This window comes from Hyperolius riggenbachi, chromosome 2, assembly GCF_040937935.1.
Source record: "Hyperolius riggenbachi isolate aHypRig1 chromosome 2, aHypRig1.pri, whole genome shotgun sequence".
NCBI lineage: Eukaryota > Metazoa > Chordata > Amphibia > Anura > Hyperoliidae > Hyperolius > Hyperolius riggenbachi.
The window spans coordinates 434577336-434599091 of record NC_090647.1 but is presented as its reverse complement, the minus strand read 5'-3'; the positions used below and the strand labels follow the sequence as shown (position 1 = coordinate 434599091).

Here is a 21756-nt window from a genome sequence, read left to right as displayed (position 1 = left end):
TAGTATGCGTTAGTGCGCGTTGGTACGCGTTTTTCCATAGCAGTGCATTGGGAAGAAGATTTCAGTTAAAACACGTGAAGTGTAAAAGAGGCCATAAGAAAACATGGGCATTACTTTGAAAATCAGTTTTCTTTCAGTTATAACTGAGAACAACTGATTAAGGGTAAAAGGACCTTAAGTGTTTTTGAAAATAAAGAAAATCCCAAGAAACCCCCATGAGGAGATGGATTAGTTCTGTCAGAACTGTCAGATTTTTACAACCTATCGTAAGTGACAGCGGTGTTGGAAAAATGATTTTATAATGCATTTTACTCTGTACATTTTATACATACGTACATGCATGCGTTTTTCAATTTTTCACAATAGGGGTCCTTTAATATTCTCATTGACAGTAATGATAATGATTAAAATGATAATGATGATGATGTTATTTATCTATTTTAATCTATAGTCTCACATGCGTATGCCATTTCGTCAAGACTTACATGGCATTTCAATTACATAGCTTTCCTCGTTTGTCACTTAGTGATTTTATAGGCAAAGTTGAATAGCGTTTAAGTTTCCTTGCTGATACGTAGGATTGTGCTTTATTGCGCAACCTGAAATTACTTTGACCTACTAACTTCAAGTCTCACAATTTGTATCAATATTATATGCAAACAAATTAAAATAAAGCCTAAAAAGCAACAGATAACTGCAACCAATTTGCCATAAAGTTCTTTTGCTGTCTCTTATATCTCAATCAACACCATAAACACTGAACGGCGTTTTAATATAGTCCACAGCTTTCCCTGGGCTTTCTTCCAACTATAACTTCAATACAAAAGATGCTCCGAGCTTAAAAAATAACCTTTGCAATTTATATTGCAAAGCATAATCTCTCATTCATTGTCTAGTCAGTGTATGACTTGCACCGAGGTTTGCCCCATTTGCAACATTGTCCTTGTCTGAACCCGGCACATTACATTTTACGCATAAAACCAGAGAAGTGACCTGTTCCCAATACAAATTCTAATAAGCAGCATTCTGCAATGTGTCATTATGATTCTTCCTTTATTCTGTTGTGGCCACAGGGAGAAATTCACTTCTTAGTGTAAGAAATCATTTATGAGTTATCTCTATGTACGTGATACTGACAGGTGTTACATAATAGTAAAAACAACAGCACAAAACAAAAACAAACGCCCTCAAAAAAAACCTTGGAGAAAAATGTATTTTCATTTAAGCACAAAGTGATGTATTGCAGGTCCGGGAAGCATTACATTACATGTTCAAAGCATCTTGCAGCAAAAAAAAAAAAATAGTTTTTCTCATTGTTATTAATAAACATAATAGTTAAAGGGAAGGTCCAAGCAAAAAAAAAAATGAGATTCACTTACCTGGGGCTTCTACCAGCCCCATGCAGCCATCCTGTGCCCTCGTAGTCACTCACTGCTGCTCCAGTCCCCCGCTGGCAGCTTTCTGACCTCGGAGGTCAGGGCCAAATTGCGTACATTTTTACACATTCCCGCTAGTGCAGGAACATTAACACATACATTTTTACGCGTTAGTGGTGAAACGCGTAAATTTTTGTTCCTGCACTAGCTGGAATGCGTAAAAATGTATGCAATGTGGCCCTGACCTCCGAGGTCAGAAAGCTGCTAGCGGGGAACTGGAGCAGCAGTGAGTGACTACGAGGGCACAGGATGGCTACATGGGGCTGGTAGAAGCCCCAGGTAAGTTAATCTCATTTTTTTTTTTTGCTTGAACCTTCCCTTTAAACAATATAAAACATATTTGTGGATAATTCCTAAATAAGCACATTCAAAGTTTCAGCTGATTCCAATTTTATTCCATGTGAAGTAAGCAAAGTGTGATTCGAGATGCCCATTTGGATTCTGCAGAATTGAAATTTCCACATTTTCGATTGGAAATTAGCATTTCCGATTGGAATTTGGAAATGGGAAAATGCTAATTGGAGTTCTGCAGAAAACCTGATTAACCGCCACTTGGTAATTTTAGTCCAATTACAGAACTTGGAATCATTGGAGAATGCAGATTTTATTTTAGCAAAAATCGGATTACCGTGTTAATTTTAGACCAATCTTAAGATCTGTTTTTCCGATTTCTGATTTTTTAAGTCATATTGTACATTCTCTGATACAAAAAATGGCCAAATACTGCTCAGAAATTGGAAAATAAGATACTGAACAAAATGAAAAACGGAAAATTGGAAAAATGTAAATCGGAAATTGGCAATGTAGGACATCTAAATGTAAATCCACAGCACTAGGCGATCACACTGTTATCTGTAAACACCACAGTGCATATCCTCAGACAGTGACCATCACCAGGATAAAAATCATCAACAGGTCACTCACTGTCATTAAAAACAATATACTTTAATAAACTTCAAATGATACCACATATACAATATCTTACTTTAGGGGTCCTTTTGACAGGGACCCTTAGTAGTAATAAGCATATAGTGTATATAGATACACAAAAACAGTCTCACAATCTCTTTGTACAATTGCCCAGTCTCCAGTTACCGTTCCGACCGGTTTCGGCCTTCCGCCGTCGTCAGGGAACACTGGAGACTGAGCTTTCTGGGCAAGTATATAAAAGATTACCTCCTCCGATGATAATTGAAATCGCCGCGGGCTCATTCACCGGCTGATTCAATTCCCCGGTGCGCTCTGCTCTGATTGGTGGGCAAGCGTCATCTGACACTGGCGCAGGGGTGCTTGGGAGTGACATACGTCACAGCCCATTCCCTCAATGTGCTCCTATTGGTCGAGCGGGTATCCATAGCGATACTACGCTGGCTACCAGTTCCGGCCAGAGAGAGTGTCGGGAGATGTAGTTAAAACATCTCCGCTCACTCGTTTGTTCATTATGCGCAGAACAGTTCATCTCATGTCCTGAGGACGGATTCCGTACCGCATTTCATAATACAACTTCACATAGTTGAAATATATACCTATTTAGTGTTATATACAGTATTATAAATCATATACAGTTATTCCCCAATATACTTTTATCATATATCTTATTGCACAATTACCCATATAAATAGATAATCTGACATCTAGTGTCCAAAGTCATTATTGCACCTATGAATTATCAATAAAACAATTAATGTTAAAATCAATATTCAAACCCCTTGGTTGCATGGTTTTCAAGGTGAAGATCCATTTGGTCTCTAATTTATATAAATCTCTGTCCCTATTCGATCCCCTCCAGTCCTCTTTGAGTTGGTCTATTATACAATATTTCAGGACAGAGGGATCTTTATTATGAGCACTTTTAAAGTGATTAGGGACTGAGTGGTCTATTTCTGCTTTCCTTATATTATATACATGCTCATATTGTCTTCGTTTAAATTCTATCTCAGTTTTTCCAACATATTGGAGGCCACAAGGGCACTCCAATAAGTATACAATGTACGTGCTATTACAATTCAAGAAGGGTTTGATTTTAAATGTTTCTCCCGTATAGGTACTAGTGAAGCTGGTCATTTTTCTAGGTTGATTTAAACATGTCCGACATCCAAAGCATTTTTTACATTTATAAAAACCCTCCAGTTCCAAGACAGTAGGCTTACATACAGATTGCTTGTACAGGGTGCTGCTCGTGATCCGATTCTGCAGATTAGGTGCTTTTCTAAAGATAACTTGGGGTTTGTCAGTAATTAGCCCCGTTAAGTCAGGGTCTAATCTTAATATGGGCCAATGTTTATCCACCAATTTCTTTACTTCTTTATGTTGCAGGTTAAAGTCAGTGATAAAGGCACAGGAAAATAAATTATCCCCTTGATCCCTTGGTGCACTGCGTCCCTTAATCATTTCCATTCTATTTTTTGTGCCTATCTCATCTCGTAATTGTACTAATAAATCATTCTCGTAACCTTTTTCCACAAATCTATCAATCAGTACATCAGATTGTCTCTCAAAATCTTCATAGTGGGTGCAGTTCCTAAAAACTCTCAAAAATTGTCCCGATGGTATAGCCTTTAGCCAGCTGGGATGATGGCAACTTTCTAGTGGTATGTAACTGTTGCGATCTGTGTTCTTAAAAAAGGTGGAGGTGCTGCATTTTTTTGCCTCATTAGTAATGACCAAATCTAAAAAATGTACTTTGTCTATACTGTATTCACAATTAAAAACAAGATTATCATTGTTCAAATTAATAAAAGCGATAAAATCCTTCAATGAAACCTCATCTCCCTTCCAAATAAAAAACACGTCGTCTATAAATCTCCTCCATAAAATCAGATTCTCATGTTGTTTGCTGAAAATAAAGTTATCTTCCCATCTGGCCATAAATAAATTAGCCAGGCTTGGAGCATACCTCGCCCCCATAGCCACGCCCTTAATCTGTTTATAAAAAGTTCCATTAAAAGCAAAATAGTTATGGCTCATTGCAAAATTCAAAGCTTCAATCAAGAAGTCCACCATATTCTCTCTCATATTTGTAGCATTAACCAAATAGTATTCTACAGCTTTAAGTCCAGCATGTTGATCAATCACAGTGTATAAGGAAGAAACGTCTGCAGTAACTAAAAAATGGGGTGATAAAAATTCAAAAGTGTCTAAAATCTCAATAAGGTGCTTCGAATCTTTGAGGTAAGAAGGTGCTTTTACAACTAATGGTTGCAAGAAAGTATCTAAAAAGTGTCCCAATCGGGAAGTGACAGAATTTATTCCACTGACAATAGGCCTCCCAGGGGGGTTTGTTGCATCTTTGTGCATTTTCGGTAAGCAGTATAGTACAGGGGTTCGTATATATGAGGGCACTAGGTACTTGCTTTCTTTTTCCATAACTAGACCCCCTTGGGTTCCTCTCTTCACCAGTTCTTTTAATTCCTGGTGATATTTGTAACCTGGATCTCCTCTCATAATTTGGTAGGTTTGGGCATCTTTCAATAGATCATTTACCATATTTATATATTTACATGTGTCCATAACCACTACGCCCCCCCCCCCCCCCTTTATCTGCAGGTTTAATAGTAATTTGCTTGTCAGTAACTAGTTTTTTCAAAGCCGCGTCCATATTATAATCCCTCCAGACTTTCTTGATGGGTAGATTTTCAATATCTCTAATAATCAAGGATTTAAATGTTTCCACAGAATGATTGTTAGATAGCTGTGGATTAAATGTGGATCTATTTTTCAGGCCACTTTTTAAGTATTGTCCATTGGTACTAATATCAACAGTAGAATTTGTTGGTCCAGGATTAGTGGCAAAAAATTTCTTTATACTCAGTTTTCTTGCAAACTTATGTGTATCCACAAACATTTGAAATTTGTTCAATGATTTAGGGGGCGCATACTTGAGCCCCTTATCCAATAGTTTAAGTTCTGGTTCTGTCAGTGTCTTACTGCTGAGGTTAAATATGCCACCTCCTAATTTCCTTTTGGCTTTTTGTTGCTGATTTCTCCTTTGGAGTTTAATCCCTCCCCTTTTTCCTCTAGTTCTTCTTCTAATGATCTTTTCCTCCTTTCTCTCTGAGGCACTGGTTTCTCTAAAGAATGGTTATTAGGATCTTCCGTGATAACGGGACTCTCTATTTGAGTTTCCAAAGCTGTAAATCTATTATAGACTGGGGGGTAATATTTTGGTGCTGGAATGGTGGGGTTATACCTTGGTTTAGGTCTCCAGTGCGGACGTGGTGATGGTCGATTATATTGAAAGTCTCTATAGGGTCTCCTTGGTAGAACAGGAGGAGGTTTGGGTCTATAGAATGGTTTAGGAGGACCATAAGCTGGTCTTCCAGGTCTTTTAGGAGGATAATTTTGATAAGGTGTGTGATACACGAACTTTTTCGGAACCAAGGTACGTGGGGTCTTGTACCCTGAAGGATCAGGGCAAGGGTGAGGTACAGTGGGTCTAAGGTTATCCTGGGGGATGGTAGGGACTGCTGGTGCCGACTTAGCCTGCCATTGGTAAGCTCTATTCTGATTATAATCATTAAAATCCCGTACATACTTCTTTTGTTTTTTAATCCTCAAATCCTCATCTACTTTTTTTAAATGTGATTGAAGATCACCAGAGGTCTTTTTATAGTCCTCCAATTCTCGGAATGGATCTAATTTATCCTTGATGTCATCTATCGTTTTGTTAAAATCCTGCATCCTTAATCTTTTTGCTTTTAAAAGCATTTTTATTAATTCCTTTCCACAGCCATCAAAGAATTTTTGCCACTCTTCCTTTGGGACGTATTTTAGTTCCTGTTCATTGGGAGCAAACTCCCATCTCAGTCTCCTGGGTACATAGCCATCTTTATTTTGTTTTTCCAGAGAGACTATCTCCCACCAAAGGGCTAATTTTTTCTCCGAAACAAAGCCTAAGTGCTTGAACTGAGATTCCAGATTGTTATCATCTGGTTCATTTGTTTGATCAAATATTTTATCAATATCAATAGATCTGTTCTCCAGTGTTCCCTGACGACGGCGGAAGGCTGAAACCGGTCGGAACGGTAACTGGAGACTGGGCAATTGTACAAAGAGATCGTGAGACTGTTTTTGTGTATCTATATACACTATATGCTTATTACTACTAAGGGTCCCTGTCAAAAGGACCCCTAAAGTAAGATATTGTATATGTGGTATCATTTGAAGTTTATTAAAGTATATTGTTTTTAATGACAGTGAGTGACCTGTTGATGATTTTTATCCTGGTGATGGTCACTGTCTGAGGATATGCACTGTGGTGTTTACAGATAACAGTGTGATCGCCTAGCGCTGTGGATTTACATTTGGAGTTCTATTAAAGCCTATTGTGGATATGGTTATCCTGAGCAGCTGGTGAAAAAGACATTTATAGAGGAAATTTCAAGTTGGAGCAGTGCCTGTATTTGCATCTTTCAAATGTAGGAAATCTGAATTTCTGCAGAATTGTAAAAGGCCTTTTCTGACCATCCCCAATTATAATCTCTGCAAAAAAGCAATGGGTCATTGCATTTGATTGGAAGGATGCATTGTAGTCCTTTGGAGGGGATGGTGCATACAACAGTCCAATATGTCTATATGGTTGGGAGCACACTTGCGTTGGTGATTTTGCATTTGTTTCCAAGGGTTTGTGGTAATCTGTTTGTTCTACAATTGTGTTAAAATTTAACCTGTGCTTTTCTTGTGATTTGTGCATCTCGCTACCTGTGATTTGATCGTTTGCGATTTTTTTTTTAGATTGCAGTAAAATATACTTAGTTCAAAACGCACTTGCATCGTGCAAGAAAAAGCAAATTGCCGTAAAACTTGTAACTATGGCAAATAACACAAATGCAAAATGTGAACAAACACAAATCACATGCGATTCCAGAGTGGGTCATTGACTACAATGGCCAGTACGGAAGTACACATTTTTCCATGTGTGGCAAAACATGCACAACTGTACTATTTGAGATTACATTTAAAGGTTTTCAGCCTTGGAGTATGACAAACAAACTGTGGGAGACTGACGCTCGAGAGGTGACCCTATCATCATCTCAGAGGCACCAAGCTGAAGAGTTTTTACTCCTTTCCCTGGAACCCCCAGTTTTCATAATAAAGACATAAATGCCATATAAGGATTCCAGTGACATAAAGTAAGTAAATATTTTTGATGAGGACACATAAAACCATAACCCCCCCTCCCACCTCCCGCCTCCACACAAACACAAAGTTTCTAACCCCTTTCTTCACTTTTTAGAAATGTGTTAGGGGGAAATTTCGACAAGACTATATACTCTGTACAGTCCTGCGAAAGATGTTGGCACTATATAAACACTAAACAATAATAATGATGATAAAACTCTAACTAACTCTTGCTACACTGATATGCAGCTCAAGAAAAGGAAAAACATAAAATAAAAATCCAACATAAAAATCCAACACAGAATGGACAGGCTTGGACATATTGTGAAGTAAATATAGTGTAAATTGATTCAAAGAATGTCATTATTCCTCAGGCTCTTTGCTTCATTTTCCAAAATGAGTGAGAGAGTGGTAAGTCTGCCCCGAATGACAGTTTACCCTTGGTTAGTGTTGGGCGAACACCTAGATGTTCGGGTTCGCGAACGTTCGCCGAACATCGCCGCGATGTTCGGGTGTTCGCGCCGAACTCCGAACATAATGGAAGTCAATGGGGACCCGAACTTTCGTGCTTTGTAAAGCTTCCTTACATGCTACATACCCCAAATTAGCAGGGTATGTGCACCTTGGGAGTGGGTACAAGAGGAAAAAAATATTTGAAAAAGAGCTTATAGTTTTTGAGAAAATTGATTGTAAAGTTTCAAAGGAAAAACTGTCTTTTAAATGTGGAAAATGTCATGTTTCTTTGCACAGGTAACATGCTTTTTTTCGCCATGCAGTCATAAATGTAATACAGAGAAGAGGTTCCAGGAAAAGGGACCGGCAACGCTAACCCAGCACCAGCAGCAGCAGACGTGATGGAACAGGAGGAGGCGCAGGAGGAGAAGGCCACGCTTTGTGAGACACAACAACCCAGGCCTTGCATGAGGACAAGAAGCGTGCGGATAGCATGCTTTGTACCGCCATGCAGTCATAAATGTAATAAAGATAAGTGGTTCAATAAACAGGGACCACGCGGCAACGCTAACCCAGCAGCAGCAGACGTGATGGAACAGGAGGAGGCGCAGGAGGAGAAGGCCACGCTTTGTGAGACACAACAACCCAGGCCTTGCATGAGGACAAGAAGTGTGCGAATAGCATGCTTTGTACCGCCATGCAGTCATAAATCTAATAAAGATAAGTGGTTCAATAAACAGGGACCACGCGGCAACGCTAACCCAGCAGCAGCAGACGTGATGGAACAGGAGGAGGCGCAGGAGGAGAAGGCCACGCTTTGTGAGACACAACAACCCAGGCCTTGCATGAGGACAAGAAGCGTGCGGATAGCATGCTTTGTACCGCCATGCAGTCATAAATCTAATAAAGATAAGTGGTTCAATAAACAGGGACCACGCGGCAACGCTAACCCAGCAGCAGCAGACGTGATGGAACAGGAGGAGGCGCAGGAGGAGAAGGCCACGCTTTGTGAGACACAACAATCCAGGCCTTGCATGAGGACAAGAAGCGTGCGGATAGCATGCTTTGTACCGCCATGCAGTCATAAATGTAATAAAGATAAGTGGTTCAATAAACAGGGACCACGCGGCAACGCTAACCCAGCAGCATCAGACGTGATGGAACAGGAGGAGGCGCAGGAGGAGAAGGCCACGCTTTGTGAGACACAACAACCCAGGCCTTGCATGAGGACAAGAAGCGTGCGGATAGCATGCTTTGTACCGCCATGCAGTCATAAATGTAATAAAAATAAGTGGTTCAATAAACAGGGACCACGCGGCAACGCTAACCCAGCAGCAGCAGACGTGATGGAACAGGAGGAGGCGCAGGAGGAGAAGGCCAGGCTTTGTGAGACACAACAACCCAGGCCTTGCATGAGGACAAGAAGCGTGCGGATAGCATGCTTTGTACCGCCATGCAGTCATAAATGTAATAAAGATAAGTGGTTCAATAAACAGGGACCACGCGGCAACGCTAACCCAGCAGCAGCAGACGTGATGGAACAGGAGGAGGCGCAGGAGGAGAAGGCCACGCTTTTTGAGACACAACAACCCAGGCCTTGCATGAGGACAAGAAGCGTGCGGATAGCATGCTTTGTACCGCCATGCAGTCATAAATCTAATAAAGATAAGTGGTTCAATAAACAGGGACCACGGGGCAACGCTAACCCAGCAGCAGCAGATGTGATGGAACAGGAGGAGGCGCAGGAGGAGAAGGCCATGCTTTTTGAGACACAACAACCCAGGCCTTCCATGAGGACAAAAGCGTGCGGATATAGCAGCAATGCTTTTTGCCGCCATGCAGTCATAAATGTAATACAGATGAGAGGTTCAATAAACAGGGACCGGAAACGCTACACCATCCCAGATGTTCATTGGTCATGTTACTTGGTTGGGGTCCTGGAGTGTTGCGTAGTCATTTCCAATCCAGGATTGATTCATTTTAATTTTAGTCAGACGGTCTGCATTTTCTGTGGAGAGGCGGATACGCCGATCTGTGACGATGCCTCCGGCAGCACTGAAACAGCATTCCGACATAACGCTGGCTGCCGGGCAAGCCAGCACCTCTATTGCGTACATTGCCAGTTCGTGCCAGGTGTCTAGCTTCGATACCCAATAGTTGAAGGGTGCAGATGGATTGTTCGACACAGCTACATCATCTGACATGTAGTCCTTGACCATCTTCTCCAGGCGATCGGTGTTGGAGGTGGATCTGCACGCTTGCTGCAGTGGGCTGCTGCTGCATGGGTGTCAGAAAATTTTCCCACTCCAAGGACACTGCCGATACCATTCCCTTTTGGGCACTAGCTGCGGCTTGCGTTGTTTGCTGCCCTCCTGGTCGTCCTGGGTTTGCGGAAGTCAGTCTGTCGGCGTACAACTGGCTAGAGGAGGGGGAGGATGTCAATCTCCTCTCTAAAGTCTCCACAAGGGCCTGCTGGTATTCTTCCATTTTGACCTGTCTGACTCTTTCTTCAAGCAGTTTTGGAACATTGTGTTTGTACCGTGGATCCAGAAGGGTATAAACCCAGTAATTGGTGTTGTCCAGAATGCGCACAATGCGTGGGTCACGTTCAATGCAGTCTAGCATGAATTGAGCCATGTGTGCCAGAGTCCTACCAGAATCCTCATCATCCTCTTGTGAGCGTTGTGATAGTTGTTCTGATGCATCATAGTCGTCACCTTCCTCCTGGTCTGCTTCTGCTGACCATTCGCGCTGAATTGTGGAAGTCCAACGTGCACCGCTCTGGCCCTCGTCAGTGGTGGCATGAAATTCCTGCTCCAACTCCAGCTGTTCCTCCTCCTCTTCTTCGTCATAGCTGCTGGGGCCAGCGTTCCCTGAGGCGGATGGCCTAATGTTGGTACCATCACGCTGATCGTTTTCTCCTTCAGATTCCCCCAGTTGCATCATGACAGCTGTTTCCTTAATTTTCAACATTGACCTCTTCAGTAAACACAGCAGTGGTATGGTAATGCTGACTGAAGAGTTGTCACTGCTCCTAAGCAACGTGGATTGCTCAAAATTTTGGAGGACTTGGCAGAGGTCCAACATGTTGGCCCAATCGGATCCACAGAAGCTTGGCAGCTGTCCGGATGCGCCTCGGTACTGCGCCGTCATGTACTGGACCACTGCACTCTTCTGCTCACAAAAGCGGGCTAGCATGTGCAGCGTAGAATTCCAGCGCGTAGGGACATCACACAGCAAGCGATGGTGGGGGAGATTGAAGCACTCCTGCATCTTGGCGAGTGCCCCCGAAGCAGTACTGGAATTTCTACAATGTTTGGCCACTCGACGCACCTTCAACAGAAGATCGGCCACGCCTGGGTATGTCCTCAGGAACCGCTGAACTACTAGGTTCATCACGTGCAAGGGATGTGTGTCAGCTTAGCCAACCTTAAAGCGCGAATGAGATTACTCCCATTATCACACACAACCATGCCCGGTTTCAGGTCCAGCGGTGCCAGCCACAAATCCGTCTGTTCCTTTATTCCCTTCCAAATTTCCTCCCCTGTGTGCTGCTTATCCCCAAGGCAGATCAGCTTCAGCAACGCTTGCTGACGCATGCCAACAGCTGTGCTGCACTGCTTCCACGATCCTACTGCTGCTGGGTTAGCGTTTCCGGATGAGGTACAGCTTTGAGATGCGTTGGAGGAGAAGGAGTCAGAGAGGTAGGTGCTGCTGTTGTTATCCAGTGGGAGGGACGGCGGTGCAGCTGTTTGCGGCGTGGGCAACACCCGCGCCGTAGCAGGTGAGGAATTGGGGGTTCGCGTTCGCCTGCGCCAGGCGAACTTTTCCGGAAGTTCGATTCGCCCCATAATGCACTATGAGGGTCAATTTTGACCCTCTGCATCACAGTCAGCAGGCACATTGTAGCCATTCAGGCTACAGTAAGCCCTGGAGCCCCACCCCCCCTTATATAAGGCAGCCTCCGGCGGCCATTACAGTCACTCGTGTGCCTGCTAGAGAGAGGAAAGGGACAGCTGCTGCAGACTTTTTCTCTTAGGGACAGATTAGTTAGGTTCTAGGCTGCTTTGCTTGTTCCTGACTGATTAATATTGCTTTTAAAGCACCCAGCAACAGCTCTTTTCAGAGCTCAACCTGTACATTTTTTTTTCTGACACTTTTGTTGCATGCACAGCCTTGCTAATTGATAGTGTGTGTGCCACTGCCAGCAGCCCAGCACATTCAGTGACTGACTGCCTGTGTGTGTGACAGGGAGCTGCACATTGTACTACCCAGTACTGCATATACCCCAGTACCTGTTGTGTTTACTTAACCCACCTCATCACTGCATATACCTAGCTTTGTGTTGAGTGAACCCAGCTCACTGCATCTAACTACCCAGTACCTGTTGTGTTTACTTAACCCACCTCATCACTGCATATACCTAGCGTTGTGTTGAGTGAACCCAGCTCACTGCATCTAAGTCTAACTACCTGTTGTGTTGAGTGAGAACCCACCTCACTGCATCTTAAGTACCTTTACTGTGTACTGTTCAGTGAACCCAGCTCACTGCATCTAACTACCCAGTACCTGTTGTGTTTACTTAACCCACATCATCACTGCATATACCTAGCGTGGTGTTGAGTGAACCCAGCTCACTGCATCTAACTACCTGTTGTGTTGAGTGTGAACCCACCTGGCCACCTCACTGCATCTAACTACCTGTTGTGTTGAGTGAGAACCCACCTCACTGCATCTTAAGTACCTTTACTGTTGAGTGAACCCAGCTCACTGCATCTAACTACCTGTTGTGTTGAGTGTGAACCCACCTGGCCACCTCACTGCATCTAACTACCTGTTGTGTTGAGTGAGAACCCACCTCACTGCATCTTAAGTACCTTTACTGTTGAGTGAACCCAGCTCACTGCATCTAACTACCTGTTGTGTTGAGTGAGAACCCACCTGGCCACCTCACTGCATCTAACTACCTGTTGTGTTGAGTGAGAACCCACCTCACTGCATCTTAAGTACCTTTACTGTTGAGTGAACCCAGCTCACTGCATCTAACTACCTGTTGTGTTGAGTGTGAACCCACTTGGCCACCTCACTGCATCTAACTACCTGTTGTGTTGAGTGAGAACCCACCTCACTGCATCTTAAGTACCTTTACTGTTGAGTGAACCCAGCTCACTGCATCTAACTACCTGTTGTGTTGAGTGAGAACCCACCTGGCCACCTCACTGCATCTAACTACCTGTTGTGTTGAGTGAGAACCCACCTCACTGCATCTTAAGTACCTTTACTGTTGAGTGAACCCAGCTCACTGCATCTAACTACCTGTTGTGTTGAGTGAGAACCCACCTGGCCACCTCACTGCATCTAACTACCTGTTGTGTTGAGTGAGAACCCACCTCACTGCATCTTAAGTACCTTTACTGTTGAGTGAACCCAGCTCACTGCATCTAACTACCCAGTACCTGTTGTGTTTACTTAACCCACCTCATCACTGCATATACCTAGCCTTGTGTTGAGTGAACCCAGCTCACTGCATCTAATTACCTGTTGTGTTGAGTGTGAACCCACCTGGCCACCTCACTGCATCTAACTACCTGTTGTGTTGAGTGAGAACCCACCTCACTGCATCTTAAGTACCTTTACTGTTGAGTGAACCCAGCTCACTGCATCTAACTACCTGTTGTGTTGAGTGTGAACCCACCTGGCCACCTCACTGCATCTAACTACCTGTTGTGTTGAGTGAGAACCCACCTCACTGCATCTTAAGTACCTTTACTGTTGAGTGAACCCAGCTCACTGCATCTAACTACCTGTTGTGTTGAGTGAGAACCCACCTCACTGCATATAGCTAGCATACCCCCGAGATGGACAAAATGGACAAACCAGGTAGAGGAAGAGGTAGAGGCAGACCCAGAGGAAGGCCACCAGGCACCGGCAGGTCTGTGGCTGTGCGAGGTGGTGTTGCTGTGATTTCATGCGGACCTGCCCCAAAATACAGTGCTCAGAAGAAGGCACGTGCCATCACTTCCCAAAATCGTGAGGAGGTGATTGAGTATTTAACACAGAACACCTCATCTCCCGCAGCCACCAGCGCTACAACAAGCACCACATCCACTGCATTTGACACTTCGCAGGAGTTATTTGGTGGTGGTGGTGAAATCACTGATTCCCAGCCACTACTGCAACAACAACAAGAAGGCGCAGGTACACCACCTCATACGTCTGAGTTAGGTGGCGATAGTATGGACGTAACGTGTGTGGATGGGGATGATGGTGGACCACCTGAAGTTGGTGCACTTGAGGAGGTGTCTGAGGAAAGCGCAGCTGGCCAGGAGGATTATGATGACGATTATACGGATAGCACATATGTTCCCGGTAGAGGAGATGACCAGGGGGACAGTTCAGAGGAGGAGTCAGAGAGGAGTAGGAGGAGACGACTCCATGATAGAAGCAGAGGGAGCTCGTCCTCAGAAACAGCTGGGGGCAGTGTCCGGTGCCATGTATCGCCAGCTATGGCCAGGAAGCACACATGCCCTTCAACGTCAGCTGCTGCTGATGCCACCGTAGCGCCATCACCCCAGGGGGCCTCAGCGGTTTGGAAATTTTTTCACGTGTGTGTCTCAGATCGGAGCAAAGCCATCTGTTGTCTCTGCCAGCAAAAATTGAGCCGTGGAAAGGCCAACTGTCACGTAGGGACAAGTGCTTTACGAAGGCACCTGGAGAGAAGGCACAAACAGCTATGGCAAGAACACCTGAGGAAAAGAAGCACCCCTCAAAAGACAAGCAGCGGAGAACAACCGTGGCAGCCGTCACAGGGGGCTTCTGCTGCTCCACGTTCCCATGGTATTGTTCGTGGCTGGGGGGGAGGAAGAATGGATACACTTTTAAACAATTTAAAAATACAACCATCTAAACTTTCAAACAATTTAAAAATACAACCATCTAAACTTTCAAACAATTTAAAAATACAACCATCTATCATTTTCAAAAAATTTAAAAAAAGGGCAAAAAAACTTGCCCTCCGTAAAACATTCTTGGCAAATGCTTTCGACTTGGTTTGTCTTCCGCTGGCTCAAGGGTCCATCTTACCACAGATGCCTGGTCTGCAAAGCACGGTCAGGGCAGCTACAGCATGGGTCTCAGCAGGCTCCCACTTCGGGCCGCAATCCAACCTTCATTCCCCGCGGTGACAATGGCAGACTTGCCCTCCATAACGGATTCCCGTTAAAGGATTTAAAGTTAATTCATTTCAAATACACAGCAGGGCCTCGAAAGTCCGCCTCCTGTATTGTTATTTTTGATCACTACCTCGGGGCGGGCGTGCATGCCTACCTGCTGCCCTCCTTGGATGTGTAGTGGTAGCCGTTTCTCAGGCTCCACACCGGATTCCATCTCTCATTTCCCGGCCATTACCCGGGGTCACAAATGACAGACTTGCCCGCCTCCATATGATTCTCGTGAAAGGAATGTGGTGTCATCTTTGCCCGCCATAACTGGTTCTCGTTAAAGGATTTAAAGTACATTCATTTCAAATACACAGCAGGGCCTCGAAAGTCCGCCTCCTGTATTGTTATTTTTGGTCACTACCTCGGGGCGGGCGTGCATGCCTACCTGCTGCCCTCCTTGGATGTGTGGTGGTAGCCGTTTCTCAGGCTCCACACCGGATTCCATCCCTCATTCCCCGGCCATTACCCGGGGTCACAAATGACAGACTTGCCCGCCTCCATATGATTCTCGTGAAAGGAATGTGGTGTCATCTTTGCCCGCCATAACTGGTTCTCGTTAAAGGATTTAAAGTACATTCATTTCAAATACACAGCAGGGCCTCGAAAGTCCTCTTCCTGTATTGTTATTTTTGGTCACTACCTCGGGGCGGGCGGGCGTGCATGCCTGCCCGCTGCCCTCCTTGGATGTGTAGTGGTAGCCGTTGCTCAGGCTCCACACCGGATTCAAACCTCTCATTCCCCGGCCATTACCCGGGGTCACAATGGCAGACTTGCCCGCCTCCACAGGATTCTCATTGTAGCGGTACTGAACAAGTACACAGCAAGTAGAAAATGTAAATTAAAAACAAAACGTAAGCTTTTTAACAATGCCATGGAAAGTTGAGAAGGAAGTCACACATTACCTGACATCACTGAGTGAGGAAGAGCAATCACGCCATGTTGCGCAGTAGTCCAGCATGGCCGTCACTACACAAACAGCTGTTTGCGGTGCGTTACACAGTGAGTTTGGTGTGTCAGTGTGAAGCAGTACTCTAATTACACTCCCTGTTTGATGTATACACATGCAAGATGTTGTAAAGCACTTTATGCCTCCAATTTAGCATTCAATGTGATTTCTGCCCTTAAAACGCTGCTTTGCGTCACATCCAGATTTTTCACCGGGACTTTTGTCATGTATCCCACTCCGCCATGCCCCCCTCCAGGTGTTAGACCCCTTGAAACATCTTTTCCATCACTTTTGTGGCCAGCATAATTTTTTCTATTTTTCAAAGTTCGCCTCCCCATTGAAGTCTATTGCGGTTCGCGAATTTTTCCGCGAACCGAACCTTCTGCGGAAGTTCGCGAACCCGGTTCGCGAACCGAAAATCGGAGGTTCGCAACATCTCTAATCGCTGCCAGGCTCCACAAGGTTCACCCAGTGCGCGGTAAGGGAGATGTATCGACCCTGGCCGAACGCACTCGTCCAGGTGTCAGTGGTGAGGTGAACCTTGCAGGCAACGGCATTCTTCAAGCTTCGGGTTATTTTGCTGACCACGTGCTCATGCAACTCAGGCACTGCAGAGCGCGCAAAGTGGTAGCGGCTGGGAACCACGTAACGTGGGATGGCCACTGACATCATGCCCTTGAAGCTGTTTGTCTCCACCACTCGATATGACAGCATTTCGCAGGCCAGAAGCTTGGCTATGCTGGCTGTTACTGCCACGGCCCGAAGGTCATTTGCTGGCAATTTCCTCTTGCGCTCAAACATCTCCGACACAGACAACTGAACCGTAGCGCTGCACACGGAAGGGCTGTTGGTTGTTGTGTTTGATGAACACTGGGAGACCTCAAGAGCACTACTCCGGAAAGTGACAGTGTCAGCGTCGTCTGATGTTTGTGAATGTTGTGAACCACGCAATGGCTGGGCTACTGCTGCTGCTGAGGTGGGTCTGGTGGTGAGTCTGGTGAACCCAAGGGAGGCAGTGTTGCTGGTACCCTGTCCTGCCGCGTTTGCCCACAGAGTGGGATGTTTGGATAGCATGTGGCGGCTCATGCTGGTGGTGGAGAGGTTGTTAATACTTTTCCCCCTGCTCAGGCGGGTCTTGCACACCTTGCAAATCGCCATGGTAACATCCTCAGTGCAGTCTTCAAAGAAAGCCCAGACTTTGGAGCACCTGCCTTGCTGGCGATTTCTGTTTGCTCCTCTTTTGCCTCTCACTTGAACTTCCACGCTTGTGGTGCCTGAAATTGCGCGCCGCCTACCTTGTGGCACAAGGCGAACTCGTGCAGCAGTGGGTTCTTCAACAGACTCATCTGTGCTGCTGCTACAACGGCGATGTTCTCGTTCACAAACAAAATCTGGGTCTCTGTCCACATTGTCCATACCCTCCTCTTCCATCTCCTGAAACTCGTCATATGCCGCCGTGGAGTAGAGCTCCCCAGAACAACCTCTGCGCAGCTCACTCCAACGTCGTCTTCCAGATCTTGTCGGCCGACCTCCTGCAATTGCAACCCCTCCTGCCCAACTTGCTCTGGGATTTGGGTTTCCGAGTCCTCCTCGGACTCGCCTTGTATTTCAGTGCGCGTTGCATTTCCAACAGTTAATGGTTGTGAATCCGGGCACAACATTTCTGGCTGTTCCTCCATTGACCTTTGAAAGGTGGAAGTTTGTTGGGCTGGGAATAGCTCCTGCGAATACCCCATTGTGTCCTGAGGTAATTCATCGGACTGGTTATCTGGCAGTTGTGTGCGTGGTGTCGCTGCCGGTTGTGTCAGCTTTGTGCCCACTGGCTCCTTGTAACTGGCTGAGGACTCGGACCTCGTGCATGATGTGCTGGTGCTGCTTAACCCACTGCTGGACGCTTGAGAGGTCATCCAAGTAATTATCTGGTCCTGTTCTTTTGGATTTGTGAGGGTTGTTGTCCTGGACAACATGGGCGGTATTGAGTGGGTTTTCTTGGGTGCTCCCCTGTGGCCTGTACGTGAACCGTCAGGGGAAACACCTCTTCTCTTGCCCCTCCCTCTTTCACCGGATTTCTTCCTCATTTCACTTATCCTTACAGTACACGCTGACTGGCAGCAGTACAGTGGCAGTACAGAAATGCTATACAGTACCACTATTCCCAGCAGCGACACAGAGCACAATGCTATACAGTGGCGGGTGAGCGGTGTACTACTATTCCCAGCAGACACAGAGTGGCAGTAAACAGAATGCTATATAGTGTGGCTGAGCGAGGTACACAGAGTGGCAGTAAACAGAATGCTATATAGTGTGGCTGAGCGAGCGGAGTACTACTATTCCCAGCAGACACAGAACAGTAAACAGAATGCTATATAGTGTGGCTGAGCGAGGTACACAGAGTGGCAGTAAACAGAATGCTATATAGTGTGGCTGAGCGAGCGGTGTACTACTATTCCCAGCAGACACAGAACAGTAAACAGAATGCTATATAGTGTGGCTGAGCGAGGTACACAGAGTGGCAGTAAACAGAATGCTATATAGTGTGGCTGAGCGAGCGGTGTACTACTATTCCCAGCAGACACAGAACAGTAAACAGAATGCTATATAGTGTGGCTGAGCGGTGTGCCACTATTCCCAGCAGCGACACAGAGCACAATGCTATACAGTGGCGGGTGAGCGGTGGACCACTATTCCCAGCAGCGACACAGAGCACAATGCTATACAGTGGCGGGTGAGCGGTGTACTACTATTCCCAGAAGACACAGAGTGGCAGTAAACAGAATGCTATATAGTGTGGCTGAGCGAGGTACACAGAGTGGCAGTAAACAGAATGCTATATAGTGTGGCTGAGCGAGCGGTGTACTACTATTCCCAGCAGACACAGAACAGTAAACAGAATGCTATTAGTGTGGCTGAGCGGTGTACCACTATTCCCAGCAGCGACACACAGCACAATGCTATACAGTGGCGGGTGAGCGGTGTACCACTATTCCCAGCAGCGACACAGAGCACAATGCTATACAGTGGCGGGTGAGCGGTGTACTACTATTCCCAGAAGACACAGAGTGGCAGTAAACAGAATGCTATATAGTGTGGCTGAGCGAGGTACACAGAGTGGCAGTAAACAGAATGCTATATAGTGTGGCTGAGCGAGCGGTGTACTACTATTCCCAGCAGACACAGAACAGTAAACAGAATGCTATATAGTGTGGCTGAGCGGTGTACCACTATTCCCAGCAGCGACACAGAGCACAATGCTATACAGTGGCGGGTGAGCGGTGTACCACTATTCCCAGCAGCGACACAGAGCACAATGCTATACAGTGGCGGGTGAGCGGTGTACCACTATTCCCAGCAGCGACACAGAGCACAATGCTATACAGTGGCGGGTGAGCGGTGTACCACTATTCCCAGAAGACACAGAGTGGCAGTAAACAGAATGCTATATAGTGTGGCTGAGCGAGCGGTGTACTACTATTCCCAGCAGACACAGAACAGTAAACAGAATGCTATATAGTGTGGCTGAGCGAGGTACACAGAGTGGCAGTAAACAGAATGCTGAGCGAGCGGTGTACTACTATTCCCAGCAGCGACACAATGACTGGGAGGACCCTGGCTAGCGTGGCTGGAGCGCGAACTACCCTGCCTGCCTACCCAAAGCTAAACCCACAGACAAATGGCGGAAATATGACGTGGTTCGGGTATTTATGTACCCGAACCACGTGACAGTTCGGCCAATCAGAGCGCGTTCGGGTCCGAACCACGTGACCCGTTCGGCCAATCACAGCGCTAGCCGAACGTTCGGGGAACGTTCAGCCATGCGCTCTTAGTTCGGCCATGTGGCCGAACGGTTTGGCCGAACTCGAACATCACCCGAACAGGGTGATGTTCTGCAGAACCCGAACAGTGGCGAACACTGTTCGCCCAACACTACCCTTGGTTAGTACTGTATGAAATCTGACAAAGCTTTACTTTAAAAGCTATTATCTGTTATGGATTCTTGTTAAACTTGAAAAGGTCTACAAGGTGTGAATAAGAAAAAATTATGTAGTGCACTGTATTAGTGGAATTTTTTATCCCATAAACCAGTTTTTCTCAAACCTGTCCTTGTGACTCCCCAAAAGTGCATGTTTTGCAGGCACCCTCACCTATGCACAGGTGGGGTGATTAGTGTCTCAGCTACATGGAATCCACCTAGCTGAGAAACAAATTACTCATCCTGTGCATAGGTGAGGGTGCCTGCAAAGCATGCACCGTTTGGGAGTCACAAGAACAGGTTTGAGAAACACTGCCTTTAATTATATCTAAAAGCTCAGGGCCAGGACGGATTTACCATAAGGCATTGTAGGCATGTGCCTACAGATGTCTGATGATAGAAATGCAGCTCACTCCCCTACCCTAGTGCCTCCATCCCTCCTTCCCTATGCTCAGTCCTTAGCAGAGTGTAATGAGAGATTACTCGCCCAGCTCTTGGAACTCCACTAATGAAATCTCTGTTCAGTCAGGGGCACCACTTGCTACCTAATACTGAGGGTACCTCTGGCTACTTCATGCTAAGGGTCACCTGTAGCACTAACTACCTATGATGGGCAAGGGAAGTATGGGAGAAGTGACAGGTGGGTCAGCCAGCACACTTGTGGTGTGGATCAGCGGGGCTTTGTAGGTTTGTGCAGGGTGAAGTCTAGGGTGCCAGGACATCTGTGCCCATAGGCTCCTGTGATCCGGGCCTGGCTCAGGGTAACACTTCTAAATATGCTGTCTTGTACTGTATAACATAGTAATTCAGATTGTGCCCATACAACTTTCTGGTATTTAATGCTTCAATGCTTTAACTATAATAATTTACAACATCATTTACAAGAAGTGTTCCATAGAGAACATCCCAACACCAATAGTCATAAAAATCAATGGGTATTAAAAGAGTACCATCTAAAGCTGACATTTTTCAGTAAAGTTTCCTGGTCAAACAACTGAAACTGATTGACCTCTTTGTGAAAATAAAAAGAGCAGAAAAAAATAAAAGAAATATTAAGGAAAAGTTGTAGAAGAAAATAAAAGCAAATCTGCTCAAACAAGTTTTCCAGAATTTCCAGAATTTCTGTCCCCTTAAAGTAGGGGAGATGTTTTAAGGAGCCACACCCTCTCTGAAAGTGTTTCTGTGTATCAGTAAGAATACTGGCCATTTTCTCATGTGCCTAAAATTATTTAAATTAACCTATTTTAAAATGTATATAAAGTTTCTTTCCAGGCCTTGGCTTGAGTAGCTGGTTTAAGAGCTGCTATGAATGTGAGATAATGCTAGAGTTTACTTTATAGGACTTGCAGATGCCCTCCCGGCATTTGGAAAAAAGCCATTATTTCCCACAATGCAACAAGGTTCACTAACAGCCAACTGTCAGGACCATGGTCTTGACAACACACTGTGGGAGGGGTTTCACCACAATATCAGCCATACAGACCTCCCTAATGAACTATTCGAAGAAAGGTTAGGATTTCTGTGAGGATCCGCGTGGCTACCTGCGCAGGCAGGCAGCCTTTTGACCATTGTTCAGCTCTGCATTCTGCAGGTCTCTGGAAGAGAGACCTT

General features: G+C 45.4%; 1 protein-coding gene across 4 annotated transcripts in view; it reads left to right on the top strand.

The window, feature by feature from the left end:
• The window catches only part of IL1RAPL1 (interleukin 1 receptor accessory protein like 1), a 1893014-nt gene that overhangs the window by 399922 nt on the left and 1471336 nt on the right, over positions 1-21756 (top strand). The gene's annotated exons all lie outside the window — the stretch shown is intronic.